The sequence below is a fragment of the Hemicordylus capensis genome, chromosome 11, assembly GCF_027244095.1.
Source record: "Hemicordylus capensis ecotype Gifberg chromosome 11, rHemCap1.1.pri, whole genome shotgun sequence".
Taxonomy (NCBI): domain Eukaryota; kingdom Metazoa; phylum Chordata; class Lepidosauria; order Squamata; family Cordylidae; genus Hemicordylus; species Hemicordylus capensis.
The window spans coordinates 18701884-18723018 of NC_069667.1; positions in this window are offsets into that span (position 1 = coordinate 18701884).

The window sequence follows — 21135 nt, forward strand, 5'->3', positions numbered from 1 at the left end:
CGGTAGACTCCAGGTCTCATCACTGGGGAGCCCCTATAATATTTGGAGCATGCTCTTTGTAGTGGTCATATACTGAAGAGCCCCTGAAGTTCCTGGGGTGACCCTTTTTTCCTGCTGGACTGCATGTCTTAGCACTGGGCAGCCCCTATAATAATTGGATCAAGGTCTTTTTAGTGGTCATATACTGAAGAGCCACTGATCTATTTGGGGTGCACTTTTTTCATGCAGGACTTCACGTCTTTGCACTGGGGAGCCCCTATAATATTTGGAGCATGGTCTTTGTAGTGGTCATATACTAAAGAGCTTCTGATCTATTTGGGGTGCAGCTTTATTCCTGCTGAACTGAATGTCTTAGCACTGGGGAGCCCCTATAATAATTGGAGCAAGGTCTTTTTAGTGGTAATATACTGAGGAGCCACTGATCTCTTTGGGGTGCACTTTATTCATGCAGGACTCCATGTCTCAGCACTGGGGAGCCCCTATAATATTTGGAGCATGGGCTTTGTAGTGGTCATATACTGAAGAACTTCTGATCTGTTTCGGGTGCAGCTTTATTCCTGCTGGACTGCACGCCTTAGCACTGGGCAGCCCCTATAATAATTGGAGCAAGGTCTTTTTAGTGGTAATATACTGAAGAGCCACTGATCAATTTGGGGTACACTTTATTCATGCAGGACTTCACGTCTTTGCAATGGGGAGCCCCTATAATATTTGGGGCATGGTCTTTGTAGTGGTCATATACCGAAGAGCCCCTGAAGTGCCGGTGGACTTCATGTCTCAGCACTGGGGAGCCCCTATAATTTTTGGATCATGGTCTTTGTAGTGGTTATATACTGAAGAGCCCCTGAAGTTCCTGGGGTGCCCCTTTTTTCCTGCTGGACTTAATGTCTCAGCACTGGGGAGCCCCTATAATATTTGGAGCATGGTTTTTATAGTGCTCATAGACTGAAGAGCCCCTGATCTGCTTGGGGTACACTTTATTCATGCAGGACTTCACGTCTTTGCAATGGGGAGCCCCTATAATATTTGGGGCATGGTCTTTGTAGTGGTAATATACCGAAGAGCCCCTGAAGTGCCGTTGGACTTCATGTCTCAGCACTGGGGAGCCCCTATAATTTTTGGATCATGGTCTTTGTAGTGGTTATATACTGAAGAGCCTCTGAAGTTCCTGGGGTGCCCCTTTTTTCCTGCTGGACTTAATGTCTCAGCACTGGGGAGCCCCTATAATATTTGGAGCATGGTTTTTATAGTGGTCATAAACTGAAGAGCCCCTGATCTGCTTGGGGTGAAGCTCTTTTCATGCTGGACTTCATGTCTTTGCGCTGAGGAGCCCTCCCAATTGTGGGAGTATGGGCTTCTCAGAATGGACTTAGTGTCTGTACGCTGAGTGACTGCTCATTTATCTGGAGTTTGTCTAGCTCCATTCCTGGCTGCGTGACTTCGCCCTTCATACTGCGAGTGTTGATGTGGTAGGATCTCTCAACTGCCCCATCCCCTTGGACTCCCTGACCTCTTCAAGCAGCGTGGTGGTGTGATGAGCGGGTTCTGCTGGCTGAAGGCACACGGTGAGTGGACTCTGGCTAGGCATGGAGACGCGTGCTGAAGCCTGAAGCTTTCCGGTCTCATTCTCCTTGGGTTGGGCTCTTGGATGAACAGCCCTGGTCCTCAAGAAGGCCTTCTAAAGAGGAGAAAGAGTAGATTATTTTTTTTATTTATCCACTTTCAATACCGCCCGTCCAAAAATGGCTCGGGGCGGTTTACACAGAGAAATAATAAATGAATAAGATGGATCTGTGCTCACGAGGGGCTCACAATCTCACAAAGCGACAGAAGATAGACAGCAGCAACAGTCACTGGAGGTCCTTTGTCGTGGTCATATACTGAAGAGCCACTGATCTATTTGGGGTGCACTTTTTTCATGCAGGACTTCATGTCTTTGCACTGGGGAGCCCCTATAATATTTGGAGCATGGGCTTTGTAGTGGTCAGATACTGAAGAGCCCCTGAAGTGCCGGGGTGGCCCTTTTTTCCTGCTGGACTTCATGTCTTTGCACTGGGGAGCCCCTATAATATTTGGAGGATTGCCTTTGTAGTGGCCTTAGTGAAGAACCCCTGATCTGGTTGGGGTGAAGCTCTTTTCATGCTGGACTTCATGTCTTTGCGCTGAGGAGCCCCCCCAATTGTGGGAGTATGGGCTTCTCAGAATGGACTTAGTGTCTGTACGCTGAGTGGTTGCTCATTTATCTGGAGTTTGTCTAGCTCCATTCCTGGCTACGTGACTTCGCCCTTCATCCTGCGAGTGTTGATGTGGTAGGATCTCTCAACTGCCCCATTCCTTTGGACTCCCTGACCTCTTCAAGCAGCGTGGTGGTGTGATGAGCGGGTTCTGCTGGCTGACGGCACACGGTGAGTGGACTCTGGCCAGGCATGGAGACGCATGCTGAAGCCTGAAGCTTTCCGGTCTCATTCTCCTTGGGTTGGGCTCTTGGATGAACAGACCTGGTCCTCAAGAAGGCCTTCTACAGAGGGGAAAGAGTAGATTATTATTTTTGTTATAATTATTTGTCCGCTTTCTATACCTCCCGTTGAAAAATGGCTGGGGCCGGTTTACACAGAGAAATAATAAGTAAATAAATAAATAAGATGGATCTGTGTCCACGAGTGGCTCACAGGCTCACAAAGCGACAGAAGATAGACAGCAGCAACAGTCACTGGAGGTCCTTTGTAGTGGTCATATACTGAAGAGCCACTGATCTATTTGGAGTGCACTTTTTTCCTGCTGGACCTCATGTCTTTGCACTGGGGAGCCCCTATAATATTTGGGGCATGGTCTTTGTAGTGGCCATACTGAAGAGCCCCTGATCTGGTTGGGGTGAATCTCTTTTCATGCTGGACTTCATGTCTTTGTGCTGAGGAGCCCCCCCAAATTGTGGGAGTATGGGCTTCTCAGAATGGACTTAGTGGTTGCTCATTTATCTGGAGTTTGTCTAGCTCCATTCCTGGCTGCGTGACTTCGCCCTTCATCCAGTGAGTGTTGATGTGGTAGGATCTCTCAACCGCCCCATCCCTTTGGCCTCCCTGACCTCTTCAAGCAGCGTGGTGGTGTGATGAAGGCACACGGTGGCTGCGTGACTTCGCCCTTCATCCTGTGAGTGTTGATTTGGTAGGATCTCTCAACTGCCCCATCCCTTTGGCCTCCCTGACCTCTTCAAGCAGCGTGGTGGTGTGATGAGCGGGTTCTGCTGGCTGAAGGCACACGGTGAGTAGACTCTGGCCAGGCATGGAGATGCGTGCTGAAGCCTGAAGCTTTCCGGTCTCATTCTCCTTGGGTTGGGCTCTTGGATGAACAGCCCTGGTCCTCAAGAAGGCCTTCTAAAGGGGGAAGAGTAGATTATTTTTTTTATTTATCCACTTTCTATAGAGCCCGTCCAAAAATGGCTCGGGGCCTTATACACAGAGAAATAATAAATAACTAAGATGGATCTGTGTTCATGAGGGGCTCACAATCTCACAAAGCGACAGCAGATAGACAGCAGCAACAGTCACTGGAGGTCCTTTGTAGTGGTCATATACTGAAGAGCCACTGATCTATTTGGGGTGCACTTTTTTCATGCAGGACTTCACGTCTTTGCACTGGGGAGCCCCTATAATAGTTGGAGCATGGCCTTTGTAGTTGTCATATTCTGAGGAGCCCCTGATCTGGTAAGGGTGGATCTTTTTTCATGCTGGACTTCACGTCTAAGCCATGGGGAGCCACTATAATATTTGGAGCATGGTCTTTGTAGTGGTCATATACTGAAGATCCCCTGAAGTGCCTGGGGTGCCCCTTTTTTCCTGCTGGACTTCATGTCTTTGCACTGTGGAGCCACTATAATATTTGGAGCATGGCCTTTGTAGTGGACATACTGAAGAGCCCCTCAATTGAATGGTGTGCAGCTCTTCATGCTGGACTTCACGTCTTTGCACTGGGGAGCCCCTATAATAGTTGGAGCATGGCCTTTGTAGTTGTCATATTCTGAGGAGCTCCTGATCTAGTAAGGGTTTAGCTTTTTTCATGCTGGACTTCACGTCTTAGCCATGGGGAGCCACTATAATATTTGGAGCATGGTCTTTGTAGTGGTCATATACTGAAGATCCCCTGAAGTGCCTGGGGTGCCCCTTTTTTCCTGCTGGACTTCATGTCTTTGCACTGTGGAGCCACTATAATATTTGGAGCATGGCCTTTGTAGTGGACATACTGAAGAGCCCCTCAATTGAATGGTGTGCAGCTCTTCTCATGCTGGACTTCATGTCTTTGCGCTGAGGAGCCCCCCCAAATTGTGGGAGTATGGGCTTCTCAGAATGGACTTAGTTTCTGTATGCTGAGTGGTTGCTCATTTATTTGTTGTATTGTTTTATGCCTGCTTTTATATGTTTTTATACTTTTGACATGATGTGTTCTTATTGTCTTTTTATTGTATGTTTTAAACTTTTGTAAACCGCCTTGGGGTTATCATTTTAACGAAAGGCGGTATATAAATGCAAAAATAAAAAATAAATAAATAAATGAATTTATCTGGAGTTTGTCTAGCTCCATTCCTGGCTGCGTGACTTCGCCCTTCATCCTGCGAGTGTTGATTTGGTAGGATCTCTCAACTGCCCCATCCCCTTGGACTCCCTGACCTCTTCAAGCAGCGTGGTGGTGTGATGAGCGGGTTCTGCTGGGTGAAGGCACACGGTGAGTGGACTCTGGCTAGGCATGGAGACGCGTGCTGAAGCCTGAAGCTTTCCGGTCTCATTCTCCTTGGGTTGGGCTCTTGGATGAACAGCCCTGGTCCTCAAGAAGGCCTTCTAAAGAGGAGAAAGAGTAGATTATTTTTTTTATTTATCCACTTTCAATACCGCCCGTCCAAAAATGGCTCGGGGCGGTTTACACAGAGAAATAATAAATGAATAAGATGGATCTGTGCTCACGAGGGGCTCACAATCTCACAAAGCGACAGAAGATAGACAGCAGCAACAGTCACTGGAGGTCCTTTGTTGTGGTCATATACTGAAGAGCCACTGATCTATTTGGGGTGCACTTTTTTCATGCAGGACTTCATGTCTTTGCACTGGGGAGCCCCTATAATATTTGGAGCATGGGCTTTGTAGTGGTCATATACTGAAGAGCCCCTGAAGTGCCGGGGTGGCCCTTTTTTCCTGCTGGACTTCATGTCTTTGCACTGGGGAGCCCCTATAATATTTGGAGGATTGCCTTTGTAGTGGCCTTAGTGAAGAACCCCTGATCTGGTTGGGGTGAAGCTCTTTTCATGCTGGACTTCATGTCTTTGCGCTGAGGAGCCCCCCCAATTGTGGGAGTATGGGCTTCTCAGAATGGACTTAGTGTCTGTACGCTGAGTGGTTGCTCATTTATCTGGAGTTTGTCTAGCTCCATTCCTGGCTACGTGACTTCGCCCTTCATCCTGCGAGTGTTGATGTGGTAGGATCTCTCAACTGCCCCATTCCTTTGGACTCCCTGACCTCTTCAAGCAGCGTGGTGGTGTGATGAGCGGGTTCTGCTGGCTGACGGCACACGGTGAGTGGACTCTGGCCAGGCATGGAGACGCATGCTGAAGCCTGAAGCTTTCCGGTCTCATTCTCCTTGGGTTGGGCTCTTGGATGAACAGACCTGGTCCTCAAGAAGGCCTTCTACAGAGGGGAAAGAGTAGATTATTATTTTTGTTATAATTATTTGTCCGCTTTCTATACCTCCCGTTGAAAAATGGCTGGGGCCGGTTTACACAGAGAAATAATAAGTAAATAAATAAATAAGATGGATCTGTGTCCACGAGTGGCTCACAGGCTCACAAAGCGACAGAAGATAGACAGCAGCAACAGTCACTGGAGGTCCTTTGTAGTGGTCATATACTGAAGAGCCACTGATCTATTTGGAGTGCACTTTTTTCCTGCTGGACCTCATGTCTTTGCACTGGGGAGCCCCTATAATATTTGGGGCATGGTCTTTGTAGTGGCCATACTGAAGAGCCCCTGATCTGGTTGGGGTGAAGCTCTTTTCATGCTGGACTTCATGTCTTTGTGCTGAGGAGCCCCCCCAAATTGTGGGAGTATGGGCTTCTCAGAATGGACTTAGTGGTTGCTCATTTATCTGGAGTTTGTCTAGCTCCATTCCTGGCTGCGTGACTTCGCCCTTCATCCAGTGAGTGTTGATGTGGTAGGATCTCTCAACTGCCCCATCCCTTTGGCCTCCCTGACCTCTTCAAGCAGCGTGGTGGTGTGATGAAGGCACACAGTGGCTGCGTGACTTCGCCCTTCATCCTGTGAGTGTTGATGTGGTAGGATCTCTCAACTGCCCCATCCCTTTGGCCTCCCTGACCTCTTCAAGCAGCGTGGTGGTGTGATGAAGGCACACGGTGGCTGCGTGACTTCGCCCTTCATCCTGTGAGTGTTGATTTGGTAGGATCTCTCAACTGCCCCATCCCTTTGGCCTTCCTGACCTCTTCAAGCAGCGTGGTGGTGTGATGAGCGGGTTCTGCTGGCTGAAGGCACACGGTGAGTAGACTCTGGCCAGGCATGGAGATGCGTGCTGAAGCCTGAAGCTTTCCGGTCTCATTCTCCTTGGGTTGGGCTCTTGGATGAACAGCCCTGGTCCTCAAGAAGGCCTTCTAAAGGGGGAAGAGTAGATTATTTTTTTTATTTATCCACTTTCTATAGAGCCCGTCCAAAAATGGCTCGGGGCCTTATACACAGAGAAATAATAAATAACTAAGATGGATCTGTGTTCATGAGGGGCTCACAATCTCACAAAGCGACAGCAGATAGACAGCAGCAACAGTCACTGGAGGTCCTTTGTAGTGGTCATATACTGAAGAGCCACTGATCTATTTGGGGTGCACTTTTTTCATGCAGGACTTCACGTCTTTGCACTGGGGAGCCCCTATAATAGTTGGAGCATGGCCTTTGTAGTTGTCATGTTCTGAGGAGCCCCTGATCTGGTAAGGGTGGATCTTTTTTCATGCTGGACTTCACGTCTAAGCCATGGGGAGCCACTATAATATTTGGAGCATGGTCTTTGTAGTGGTCATATACTGAAGATCCCCTGAAGTGCCTGGGGTGCCCCTTTTTTCCTGCTGGACTTCATGTCTTTGCACTGTGGAGCCACTATAATATTTGGAGCATGGCCTTTGTAGTGGACATACTGAAGAGCCCCTCAATTGAATGGTGTGCAGCTCTTCATGCTGGACTTCACGTCTTTGCACTGGGGAGCCCCTATAATAGTTGGAGCATGGCCTTTGTAGTTGTCATATTCTGAGGAGCTCCTGATCTAGTAAGGGTTTAGCTTTTTTCATGCTGGACTTCACGTCTTAGCCATGGGGAGCCACTATAATATTTGGAGCATGGTCTTTGTAGTGGTCATATACTGAAGATCCCCTGAAGTGCCTGGGGTGCCCCTTTTTTCCTGCTGGACTTCATGTCTTTGCACTGTGGAGCCACTATAATATTTGGAGCATGGCCTTTGTAGTGGACATACTGAAGAGCCCCTCAATTGAATGGTGTGCAGCTCTTCTCATGCTGGACTTCATGTCTTTGCGCTGAGGAGCCCCCCCAAATTGTGGGAGTATGGGCTTCTCAGAATGGACTTAGTTTCTGTATGCTGAGTGGTTGCTCATTTATTTGTTGTATTGTTTTATGCCTGCTTTTATATGTTTTTATACTTTTGACATGATGTGTTCTTATTGTCTTTTTATTGTATGTTTTAAACTTTTGTAAACCGCCTTGGGGTTATCATTTTAACGAAAGGCGGTATATAAATGCAAAAATAAAAAATAAATAAATAAATGAATTTATCTGGAGTTTGTCTAGCTCCATTCCTGGCTGCGTGACTTCGCCCTTCATCCTGCGAGTGTTGATTTGGTAGGATCTCTCAACTGCCCCATCCCCTTGGACTCCCTGACCTCTTCAAGCAGCGTGGTGGTGTGATGAGCGGGTTCTGCTGGCTGAAGGCACACGGTGAGTGGACTCTGGCTAGGCATGGAGACGCGTGCTGAAGCCTGAAGCTTTCCGGTCTCATTCTCCTTGGGTTGGGCTCTTGGATGAACAGCCCTGGTCCTCAAGAAGGCCTTCTAAAGAGGAGAAAGAGTAGATTATTTTTTTTATTTATCCACTTTCAATACCGCCCGTCCAAAAATGGCTCGGGGCGGTTTACACAGAGAAATAATAAATGAATAAGATGGATCTGTGCTCACGAGGGGCTCACAATCTCACAAAGCGACAGAAGATAGCAGCAACAGTCACTGGAGGTCCTTTGTCGTGGTCATATACTGAAGAGCCACTGATCTATTTGGGGTGCACTTTTTTCATGCAGGACTTCATGTCTTTGCACTGGGGAGCCCCTATAATATTTGGAGCATGGGCTTTGTAGTGGTCATATACTGAAGAGCCCCTGAAGTGCCGGGGTGGCCCTTTTTTCCTGCTGGACTTCATGTCTTTGCACTGGGGAGCCCCTATAATATTTGGAGGATTGCCTTTGTAGTGGCCTTAGTGAAGAACCCCTGATCTGCTTGGGGTGAAGCTCTTTTCATGCTGGACTTCATGTCTTTGCGCTGAGGAGCCCCCCCAATTGTGGGAGTATGGGCTTCTCAGAATGGACTTAGTGTCTGTACGCTGAGTGGTTGCTCATTTATCTGGAGTTTGTCTAGCTCCATTCCTGGCTGCGTGACTTCGCCCTTCATCCAGTGAGTGTTGATGTGGTAGGATCTCTCAACTGCCCCATCCCTTTGGCCTCCCTGACCTCTTCAAGCAGCGTGGTGGTGTGATGAAGGCACACGGTGGCTGCGTGACTTCGCCCTTCATCCTGTGAGTGTTGATGTGGTAGGATCTCTCAACTGCCCCATCCCTTTGGCCTCCCTGACCTCTTCAAGCAGCGTGGTGGTGTGATGAAGGCACACGGTGGCTGCGTGACTTCGCCCTTCATCCTGTGAGTGTTGATTTGGTAGGATCTCTCAACTGCCCCATCCCTTTGGCCTTCCTGACCTCTTCAAGCAGCGTGGTGGTGTGATGAGCGGGTTCTGCTGGCTGAAGGCACACGGTGAGTAGACTCTGGCCAGGCATGGAGATGCGTGCTGAAGCCTGAAGCTTTCCGGTCTCATTCTCCTTGGGTTGGGCTCTTGGATGAACAGCCCTGGTCCTCAAGAAGGCCTTCTAAAGGGGGAAGAGTAGATTATTTTTTTTATTTATCCACTTTCTATAGAGCCCGTCCAAAAATGGCTCGGGGCCTTATACACAGAGAAATAATAAATAACTAAGATGGATCTGTGTTCATGAGGGGCTCACAATCTCACAAAGCGACAGCAGATAGACAGCAGCAACAGTCACTGGAGGTCCTTTGTAGTGGTCATATACTGAAGAGCCACTGATCTATTTGGGGTGCACTTTTTTCATGCAGGACTTCACGTCTTTGCACTGGGGAGCCCCTATAATAGTTGGAGCATGGCCTTTGTAGTTGTCATGTTCTGAGGAGCCCCTAATCTGGTAAGGGTGGATCTTTTTTCATGCTGGACTTCACGTCTAAGCCATGGGGAGCCACTATAATATTTGGAGCATGGTCTTTGTAGTGGTCATATACTGAAGATCCCCTGAAGTGCCTGGGGTGCCCCTTTTTTCCTGCTGGACTTCATGTCTTTGCACTGTGGAGCCACTATAATATTTGGAGCATGGCCTTTGTAGTGGACATACTGAAGAGCCCCTCAATTGAATGGTGTGCAGCTCTTCATGCTGGACTTCACGTCTTTGCACTGGGGAGCCCCTATAATAGTTGGAGCATGGCCTTTGTAGTTGTCATATTCTGAGGAGCTCCTGATCTAGTAAGGGCTTAGCTTTTTTCATGCTGGACTTCACGTCTTAGCCATGGGGAGCCACTATAATATTTGGAGCATGGTCTTTGTAGTGGTCATATACTGAAGATCCCCTGAAGTGCCTGGGGTGCCCCTTTTTTCCTGCTGGACTTCATGTCTTTGCACTGTGGAGCCACTATAATATTTGGAGCATGGCCTTTGTAGTGGACATACTGAAGAGCCCCTCAATTGAATGGTGTGCAGCTCTTCTCATGCTGGACTTCATGTCTTTGCGCTGAGGAGCCCCCCCAAATTGTGGGAGTATGGGCTTCTCAGAATGGACTTAGTTTCTGTATGCTGAGTGGTTGCTCATTTATTTGTTGTATTGTTTTATGCCTGCTTTTATATGTTTTTATACTTTTGACATGATGTGTTCTTATTGTCTTTTTATTGTATGTTTTAAACTTTTGTAAACCGCCTTGGGGTTATCATTTTAACGAAAGGCGGTATATAAATGCAAAAATAATAAATAAATAAATAAATGAATTTATCTGGAGTTTGTCTAGCTCCATTCCTGGCTGCGTGACTTCGCCCTTCATCCTGCGAGTGTTGATTTGGTAGGATCTCTCAACTGCCCCATCCCCTTGGACTCCCTGACCTCTTCAAGCAGCGTGGTGGTGTGATGAGCGGGTTCTGCTGGCTGAAGGCACACGGTGAGTGGACTCTGGCTAGGCATGGAGACGCGTGCTGAAGCCTGAAGCTTTCCGGTCTCATTCTCCTTGGGTTGGGCTCTTGGATGAACAGCCCTGGTCCTCAAGAAGGCCTTCTAAAGAGGAGAAAGAGTAGATTATTTTTTTTATTTATCCACTTTCAATACCGCCCGTCCAAAAATGGCTCGGGGCGGTTTACACAGAGAAATAATAAATGAATAAGATGGATCTGTGCTCACGAGGGGCTCACAATCTCACAAAGCGACAGAAGATAGACAGCAGCAACAGTCACTGGAGGTCCTTTGTCGTGGTCATATACTGAAGAGCCACTGATCTATTTGGGGTGCACTTTTTTCATGCAGGACTTCATGTCTTTGCACTGGGGAGCCCCTATAATATTTGGAGCATGGGCTTTGTAGTGGTCATATACTGAAGAGCCCCTGAAGTGCCGGGGTGGCCCTTTTTTCCTGCTGGACTTCATGTCTTTGCACTGGGGAGCCCCTATAATATTTGGAGGATTGCCTTTGTAGTGGCCTTAGTGAAGAACCCCTGATCTGGTTGGGGTGAAGCTCTTTTCATGCTGGACTTCATGTCTTTGCGCTGAGGAGCCCCCCCAATTGTGGGAGTATGGGCTTCTCAGAATGGACTTAGTGTCTGTACGCTGAGTGGTTGCTCATTTATCTGGAGTTTGTCTAGCTCCATTCCTGGCTGCGTGACTTCGCCCTTCATCCTGCGAGTGTTGATGTGGTAGGATCTCTCAACTGCCCCATTCCTTTGGACTCCCTGACCTCTTCAAGCAGCGTGGTGGTGTGATGAGCGGGTTCTGCTGGCTGACGGCACACGGTGAGTGGACTCTGGCCAGGCATGGAGACGCATGCTGAAGCCTGAAGCTTTCCGGTCTCATTCTCCTTGGGTTGGGCTCTTGGATGAACAGACCTGGTCCTCAAGAAGGCCTTCTACAGAGGGGAAAGAGTAGATTATTATTTTTGTTATAATTATTTGTCCGCTTTCTATACCTCCCGTTGAAAAATGGCTGGGGCCGGTTTACACAGAGAAATAATAAGTAAATAAATAAATAAGATGGATCTGTGTCCACGAGTGGCTCACAGGCTCACAAAGCGACAGAAGATAGACAGCAGCAACAGTCACTGGAGGTCCTTTGTAGTGGTCATATACTGAAGAGCCACTGATCTATTTGGAGTGCACTTTTTTCCTGCTGGACCTCATGTCTTTGCACTGGGGAGCCCCTATAATATTTGGGGCATGGTCTTTGTAGTGGCCATACTGAAGAGCCCCTGATCTGGTTGGGGTGAAGCTCTTTTCATGCTGGACTTCATGTCTTTGTGCTGAGGAGCCCCCCCAAATTGTGGGAGTATGGGCTTCTCAGAATGGACTTAGTGGTTGCTCATTTATCTGGAGTTTGTCTAGCTCCATTCCTGGCTGCGTGACTTCGCCCTTCATCCAGTGAGTGTTGATGTGGTAGGATCTCTCAACTGCCCCATCCCTTTGGCCTCCCTAACCTCTTCAAGCAGCGTGGTGGTGTGATGAAGGCACACAGTGGCTGCGTGACTTCGCCCTTCATCCTGTGAGTGTTGATGTGGTAGGATCTCTCAACTGCCCCATCCCTTTGGCCTCCCTGACCTCTTCAAGCAGCGTGGTGGTGTGATGAAGGCACACGGTGGCTGCGTGACTTCGCCCTTCATCCTGTGAGTGTTGATTTGGTAGGATCTCTCAACTGCCCCATCCCTTTGGCCTTCCTGACCTCTTCAAGCAGCGTGGTGGTGTGATGAGCGGGTTCTGCTGGCTGAAGGCACACGGTGAGTAGACTCTGGCCAGGCATGGAGATGCGTGCTGAAGCCTGAAGCTTTCCGGTCTCATTCTCCTTGGGTTGGGCTCTTGGATGAACAGCCCTGGTCCTCAAGAAGGCCTTCTAAAGGGGGAAGAGTAGATTATTTTTTTTATTTATCCACTTTCTATAGAGCCCGTCCAAAAATGGCTCGGGGCCTTATACACAGAGAAATAATAAATAACTAAGATGGATCTGTGTTCATGAGGGGCTCACAATCTCACAAAGCGACAGCAGATAGACAGCAGCAACAGTCACTGGAGGTCCTTTGTAGTGGTCATATACTGAAGAGCCACTGATCTATTTGGGGTGCACTTTTTTCATGCAGGACTTCACGTCTTTGCACTGGGGAGCCCCTATAATAGTTGGAGCATGGCCTTTGTAGTTGTCATGTTCTGAGGAGCCCCTGATCTGGTAAGGGTGGATCTTTTTTCATGCTGGACTTCACGTCTAAGCCATGGGGAGCCACTATAATATTTGGAGCATGGTCTTTGTAGTGGTCATATACTGAAGATCCCCTGAAGTGCCTGGGGTGCCCCTTTTTTCCTGCTGGACTTCATGTCTTTGCACTGTGGAGCCACTATAATATTTGGAGCATGGCCTTTGTAGTGGACATACTGAAGAGCCCCTCAATTGAATGGTGTGCAGCTCTTCATGCTGGACTTCACGTCTTTGCACTGGGGAGCCCCTATAATAGTTGGAGCATGGCCTTTGTAGTTGTCATATTCTGAGGAGCTCCTGATCTAGTAAGGGTTTAGCTTTTTTCATGCTGGACTTCACGTCTTAGCCATGGGGAGCCACTATAATATTTGGAGCATGGTCTTTGTAGTGGTCATATACTGAAGATCCCCTGAAGTGCCTGGGGTGCCCCTTTTTTCCTGCTGGACTTCATGTCTTTGCACTGTGGAGCCACTATAATATTTGGAGCATGGCCTTTGTAGTGGACATACTGAAGAGCCCCTCAATTGAATGGTGTGCAGCTCTTCTCATGCTGGACTTCATGTCTTTGCGCTGAGGAGCCCCCCCAAATTGTGGGAGTATGGGCTTCTCAGAATGGACTTAGTTTCTGTATGCTGAGTGGTTGCTCATTTATTTGTTGTATTGTTTTATGCCTGCTTTTATATGTTTTTATACTTTTGACATGATGTGTTCTTATTGTCTTTTTATTGTATGTTTTAAACTTTTGTAAACCGCCTTGGGGTTATCATTTTAACGAAAGGCGGTATATAAATGCAAAAATAAAAAATAAATAAATAAATGAATTTATCTGGAGTTTGTCTAGCTCCATTCCTGGCTGCGTGACTTCGCCCTTCATCCTGCGAGTGTTGATTTGGTAGGATCTCTCAACTGCCCCATCCCCTTGGACTCCCTGACCTCTTCAAGCAGCGTGGTGGTGTGATGAGCGGGTTCTGCTGGCTGAAGGCACACGGTGAGTGGACTCTGGCTAGGCATGGAGACGCGTGCTGAAGCCTGAAGCTTTCCGGTCTCATTCTCCTTGGGTTGGGCTCTTGGATGAACAGCCCTGGTCCTCAAGAAGGCCTTCTAAAGAGGAGAAAGAGTAGATTATTTTTTTTATTTATCCACTTTCAATACCGCCCGTCCAAAAATGGCTCGGGGCGGTTTACACAGAGAAATAATAAATGAATAAGATGGATCTGTGCTCACGAGGGGCTCACAATCTCACAAAGCGACAGAAGATAGCAGCAACAGTCACTGGAGGTCCTTTGTCGTGGTCATATACTGAAGAGCCACTGATCTATTTGGGGTGCACTTTTTTCATGCAGGACTTCATGTCTTTGCACTGGGGAGCCCCTATAATATTTGGAGCATGGGCTTTGTAGTGGTCATATACTGAAGAGCCCCTGAAGTGCCGGGGTGGCCCTTTTTTCCTGCTGGACTTCATGTCTTTGCACTGGGGAGCCCCTATAATATTTGGAGGATTGCCTTTGTAGTGGCCTTAGTGAAGAACCCCTGATCTGCTTGGGGTGAAGCTCTTTTCATGCTGGACTTCATGTCTTTGCGCTGAGGAGCCCCCCCAATTGTGGGAGTATGGGCTTCTCAGAATGGACTTAGTGTCTGTACGCTGAGTGGTTGCTCATTTATCTGGAGTTTGTCTAGCTCCATTCCTGGCTGCGTGACTTCGCCCTTCATCCAGTGAGTGTTGATGTGGTAGGATCTCTCAACTGCCCCATCCCTTTGGCCTCCCTGACCTCTTCAAGCAGCGTGGTGGTGTGATGAAGGCACACGGTGGCTGCGTGACTTCGCCCTTCATCCTGTGAGTGTTGATGTGGTAGGATCTCTCAACTGCCCCATCCCTTTGGCCTCCCTGACCTCTTCAAGCAGCGTGGTGGTGTGATGAAGGCACACGGTGGCTGCGTGACTTCGCCCTTCATCCTGTGAGTGTTGATTTGGTAGGATCTCTCAACTGCCCCATCCCTTTGGCCTTCCTGACCTCTTCAAGCAGCGTGGTGGTGTGATGAGCGGGTTCTGCTGGCTGAAGGCACACGGTGAGTAGACTCTGGCCAGGCATGGAGATGCGTGCTGAAGCCTGAAGCTTTCCGGTCTCATTCTCCTTGGGTTGGGCTCTTGGATGAACAGCCCTGGTCCTCAAGAAGGCCTTCTAAAGGGGGAAGAGTAGATTATTTTTTTTATTTATCCACTTTCTATAGAGCCCGTCCAAAAATGGCTCGGGGCCTTATACACAGAGAAATAATAAATAACTAAGATGGATCTGTGTTCATGAGGGGCTCACAATCTCACAAAGCGACAGCAGATAGACAGCAGCAACAGTCACTGGAGGTCCTTTGTAGTGGTCATATACTGAAGAGCCACTGATCTATTTGGGGTGCACTTTTTTCATGCAGGACTTCACGTCTTTGCACTGGGGAGCCCCTATAATAGTTGGAGCATGGCCTTTGTAGTTGTCATGTTCTGAGGAGCCCCTAATCTGGTAAGGGTGGATCTTTTTTCATGCTGGACTTCACGTCTAAGCCATGGGGAGCCACTATAATATTTGGAGCATGGTCTTTGTAGTGGTCATATACTGAAGATCCCCTGAAGTGCCTGGGGTGCCCCTTTTTTCCTGCTGGACTTCATGTCTTTGCACTGTGGAGCCACTATAATATTTGGAGCATGGCCTTTGTAGTGGACATACTGAAGAGCCCCTCAATTGAATGGTGTGCAGCTCTTCATGCTGGACTTCACGTCTTTGCACTGGGGAGCCCCTATAATAGTTGGAGCATGGCCTTTGTAGTTGTCATATTCTGAGGAGCTCCTGATCTAGTAAGGGCTTAGCTTTTTTCATGCTGGACTTCACGTCTTAGCCATGGGGAGCCACTATAATATTTGGAGCATGGTCTTTGTAGTGGTCATATACTGAAGATCCCCTGAAGTGCCTGGGGTGCCCCTTTTTTCCTGCTGGACTTCATGTCTTTGCACTGTGGAGCCACTATAATATTTGGAGCATGGCCTTTGTAGTGGACATACTGAAGAGCCCCTCAATTGAATGGTGTGCAGCTCTTCTCATGCTGGACTTCATGTCTTTGCGCTGAGGAGCCCCCCCAAATTGTGGGAGTATGGGCTTCTCAGAATGGACTTAGTTTCTGTATGCTGAGTGGTTGCTCATTTATTTGTTGTATTGTTTTATGCCTGCTTTTATATGTTTTTATACTTTTGACATGATGTGTTCTTATTGTCTTTTTATTGTATGTTTTAAACTTTTGTAAACCGCCTTGGGGTTATCATTTTAACGAAAGGCGGTATATAAATGCAAAAATAATAAATAAATAAATAAATGAATTTATCTGGAGTTTGTCTAGCTCCATTCCTGGCTGCGTGACTTCGCCCTTCATCCTGCGAGTGTTGATTTGGTAGGATCTCTCAACTGCCCCATCCCCTTGGACTCCCTGACCTCTTCAAGCAGCGTGGTGGTGTGATGAGCGGGTTCTGCTGGCTGAAGGCACACGGTGAGTGGACTCTGGCTAGGCATGGAGACGCGTGCTGAAGCCTGAAGCTTTCCGGTCTCATTCTCCTTGGGTTGGGCTCTTGGATGAACAGCCCTGGTCCTCAAGAAGGCCTTCTAAAGAGGAGAAAGAGTAGATTATTTTTTTTATTTATCCACTTTCAATACCGCCCGTCCAAAAATGGCTCGGGGCGGTTTACACAGAGAAATAATAAATGAATAAGATGGATCTGTGCTCACGAGGGGCTCACAATCTCACAAAGCGACAGAAGATAGACAGCAGCAACAGTCACTGGAGGTCCTTTGTCGTGGTCATATACTGAAGAGCCACTGATCTATTTGGGGTGCACTTTTTTCATGCAGGACTTCATGTCTTTGCACTGGGGAGCCCCTATAATATTTGGAGCATGGGCTTTGTAGTGGTCATATACTGAAGAGCCCCTGAAGTGCCGGGGTGGCCCTTTTTTCCTGCTGGACTTCATGTCTTTGCACTGGGGAGCCCCTATAATATTTGGAGGATTGCCTTTGTAGTGGCCTTAGTGAAGAACCCCTGATCTGGTTGGGGTGAAGCTCTTTTCATGCTGGACTTCATGTCTTTGCGCTGAGGAGCCCCCCCAATTGTGGGAGTATGGGCTTCTCAGAATGGACTTAGTGTCTGTACGCTGAGTGGTTGCTCATTTATCTGGAGTTTGTCTAGCTCCATTCCTGGCTGCGTGACTTCGCCCTTCATCCTGCGAGTGTTGATGTGGTAGGATCTCTCAACTGCCCCATTCCTTTGGACTCCCTGACCTCTTCAAGCAGCGTGGTGGTGTGATGAGCGGGTTCTGCTGGCTGACGGCACACGGTGAGTGGACTCTGGCCAGGCATGGAGACGCATGCTGAAGCCTGAAGCTTTCCGGTCTCATTCTCCTTGGGTTGGGCTCTTGGATGAACAGACCTGGTCCTCAAGAAGGCCTTCTACAGAGGGGAAAGAGTAGATTATTATTTTTGTTATAATTATTTGTCCGCTTTCTATACCTCCCGTTGAAAAATGGCTGGGGCCGGTTTACACAGAGAAATAATAAGTAAATAAATAAATAAGATGGATCTGTGTCCACGAGTGGCTCACAGGCTCACAAAGCGACAGAAGATAGACAGCAGCAACAGTCACTGGAGGTCCTTTGTAGTGGTCATATACTGAAGAGCCACTGATCTATTTGGAGTGCACTTTTTTCCTGCTGGACCTCATGTCTTTGCACTGGGGAGCCCCTATAATATTTGGGGCATGGTCTTTGTAGTGGCCATACTGAAGAGCCCCTGATCTGGTTGGGGTGAAGCTCTTTTCATGCTGGACTTCATGTCTTTGTGCTGAGGAGCCCCCCCAAATTGTGGGAGTATGGGCTTCTCAGAATGGACTTAGTGGTTGCTCATTTATCTGGAGTTTGTCTAGCTCCATTCCTGGCTGCGTGACTTCGCCCTTCATCCAGTGAGTGTTGATGTGGTAGGATCTCTCAACTGCCCCATCCCTTTGGCCTCCCTGACCTCTTCAAGCAGCGTGGTGGTGTGATGAAGGCACACGGTGGCTGCGTGACTTCGCCCTTCATCCTGTGAGTGTTGATGTGGTAGGATCTCTCAACTGCCCCATCCCTTTGGCCTCCCTGACCTCTTCAAGCAGCGTGGTGGTGTGATGAAGGCACACGGTGGCTGCGTGACTTCGCCCTTCATCCTGTGAGTGTTGATTTGGTAGGATCTCTCAACTGCCCCATCCCTTTGGCCTTCCTGACCTCTTCAAGCAGCGTGGTGGTGTGATGAGCGGGTTCTGCTGGCTGAAGGCACACGGTGAGTAGACTCTGGCCAGGCATGGAGATGCGTGCTGAAGCCTGAAGCTTTCCGGTCTCATTCTCCTTGGGTTGGGCTCTTGGATGAACAGCCCTGGTCCTCAAGAAGGCCTTCTAAAGGGGGAAGAGTAGATTATTTTTTTTATTTATCCACTTTCTATAGAGCCCGTCCAAAAATGGCTCGGGGCCTTATACACAGAGAAATAATAAATAACTAAGATGGATCTGTGTTCATGAGGGGCTCACAATCTCACAAAGCGACAGCAGATAGACAGCAGCAACAGTCACTGGAGGTCCTTTGTAGTGGTCATATACTGAAGAGCCACTGATCTATTTGGGGTGCACTTTTTTCATGCAGGACTTCACGTCTTTGCACTGGGGAGCCCCTATAATAGTTGGAGCATGGCCTTTGTAGTTGTCATGTTCTGAGGAGCCCCTAATCTGGTAAGGGTGGATCTTTTTTCATGCTGGACTTCACGTCTAAGCCATGGGGAGCCACTATAATATTTCGAGCATGGTCTTTGTAGTGGTCATATACTGAAGATCCCCTGAAGTGCCTGGGGTGCCCCTTTTTTCCTGCTGGACTTCATGTCTTTGCACTGTGGAGCCACTATAATATTTGGAGCATGGCCTTTGTAGTGGACATACTGAAGAGCCCCTCAATTGAATGGTGTGCAGCTCTTCATGCTGGACTTCACGTCTTTGCACTGGGGAGCCCCTATAATAGTTGGAGCATGGCCTTTGTAGTTGTCATATTCTGAGGAGCTCCTGATCTAGTAAGGGCTTAGCTTTTTTCATGCTGGACTTCACGTCTTAGCCATGGGGAGCCACTATAATATTTGGAACATGGTCTTTGTAGTGGTCATATACTGAAGATCCCCTGAAGTGCCTGGGGTGCCCCTTTTTTCCTGCTGGACTTCATGTCTTTGCACTGTGGAGCCACTATAATATTTGGAGCATGGCCTTTGTAGTGGACATACTGAAGAGCCCCTCAATTGAATGGTGTGCAGCTCTTCTCATGCTGGACTTCATGTCTTTGCGCTGAGGAGCCCCCCCAAATTGTGGGAGTATGGGCTTCTCAGAATGGACTTAGTTTCTGTATGCTGAGTGGTTGCTCATTTATTTGTTGTATTGTTTTATGCCTGCTTTTATATGTTTTTATACTTTTGACATGATGTGTTCTTATTGTCTTTTTATTGTATGTTTTAAACTTTTGTAAACCGCCTTGGGGTTATCATTTTAACGAAAGGCGGTATATAAATGCAAAAATAAAAAATAAATAAATAAATGAATTTATCTGGAGTTTGTCTAGCTCCATTCCTGGCTGCGTGACTTCGCCCTTCATCCTGCGAGTGTTGATTTGGTAGGATCTCTCAACTGCCCCATCCCCTTGGACTCCCTGACCTCTTCAAGCAGCGTGGTGGTGTGATGAGCGGGTTCTGCTGGCTGAAGGCACACGGTGAGTGGACTCTGGCTAGGCATGGAGACGCGTGCTGAAGCCTGAAGCTTTCCGGTCTCATTCTCCTTGGGTTGGGCTCTTGGATGAACAGCCCTGGTCCTCAAGAAGGCCTTCTAAAGAGGAGAAAGAGTAGATTATTTTTTTTATTTATCCACTTTCAATACCGCCCGTCCAAAAATGGCTCGGGGCGGTTTACACAGAGAAATAATAAATGAATAAGATGGATCTGTGCTCACGAGGGGCTCACAATCTCACAAAGCGACAGAAGATAGACAGCAGCAACAGTCACTGGAGGTCCTTTGTCGTGGTCATATACTGAAGAGCCACTGATCTATTTGGGGTGCACTTTTTTCATGCAGGACTTCATGTCTTTGCACTGGGGAGCCCCTATAATATTTGGAGCATGGGCTTTGTAGTGGTCATATACTGAAGAGCCCCTGAAGTGCCGGGGTGGCCCTTTTTTCCTGCTGGACTTCATGTCTTTGCACTGGGGAGCCCCTATAATATTTGGAGGATTGCCTTTGTAGTGGCCTTAGTGAAGAACCCCTGATCTGGTTGGGGTGAAGCTCTTTTCATGCTGGACTTCATGTCTTTGCGCTGAGGAGCCCCCCCAATTGTGGGAGTATGGGCTTCTCAGAATGGACTTAGTGTCTGTACCCTGAGTGGTTGCTCATTTATCTGGAGTTTGTCTAGCTCCATTCCTGGCTACGTGACTTCGCCCTTCATCCTGCGAGTGTTGATGTGGTAGGATCTCTCAACTGCCCCATTCCTTTGGACTCCCTGACCTCTTCAAGCAGCGTGGTGGTGTGATGAGCGGGTTCTGCTGGCTGACGGCACACGGTGAGTGGACTCTGGCCAGGCATGGAGACGCATGCTGAAGCCTGAAGCTTTCCGGTCTCATTCTCCTTGGGTTGGGCTCTTGGATGAACAGACCTGGTCCTCAAGAAGGCCTTCTACAGAGGGGAAAGAGTAGATTATTATTTTTGTTATAATTATTTGTCCGCTTTCTATACCTCCCGTTGAAAAATGGCTGGGGCCGGTTTACACAGAGAAATAATAAGTAAATAAATAAATAAGATGGATCTGTGTCCACGAGTGGCTCACAGGCTCGCAAAGCGACAGAAGATAGACAGCAGCAACAGTCACTGGAGGTCCTTTGTAGTGGTCATATACTGAAGAGCCACTGATCTATTTGGAGTGCACTTTTTTCCTGCTGGACCTCATGTCTTTGCACTGGGGAGCCCCTATAATATTTGGGGCATGGTCTTTGTAGTGGCCATACTGAAGAGCCCCTGATCTGGTTGGGGTGAAGCTCTTTTCATGCTGGACTTCATGTCTTTGTGCTGAGGAGCCCCCCCAAATTGTGGGAGTATGGGCTTCTCAGAATGGACTTAGTGGTTGCTCATTTATCTGGAGTTTGTCTAGCTCCATTCCTGGCTGCGTGACTTCGCCCTTCATCCAGTGAGTGTTGATGTGGTAGGATCTCTCAACTGCCCCATCCCTTTGGCCTCCCTGACCTCTTCAAGCAGCG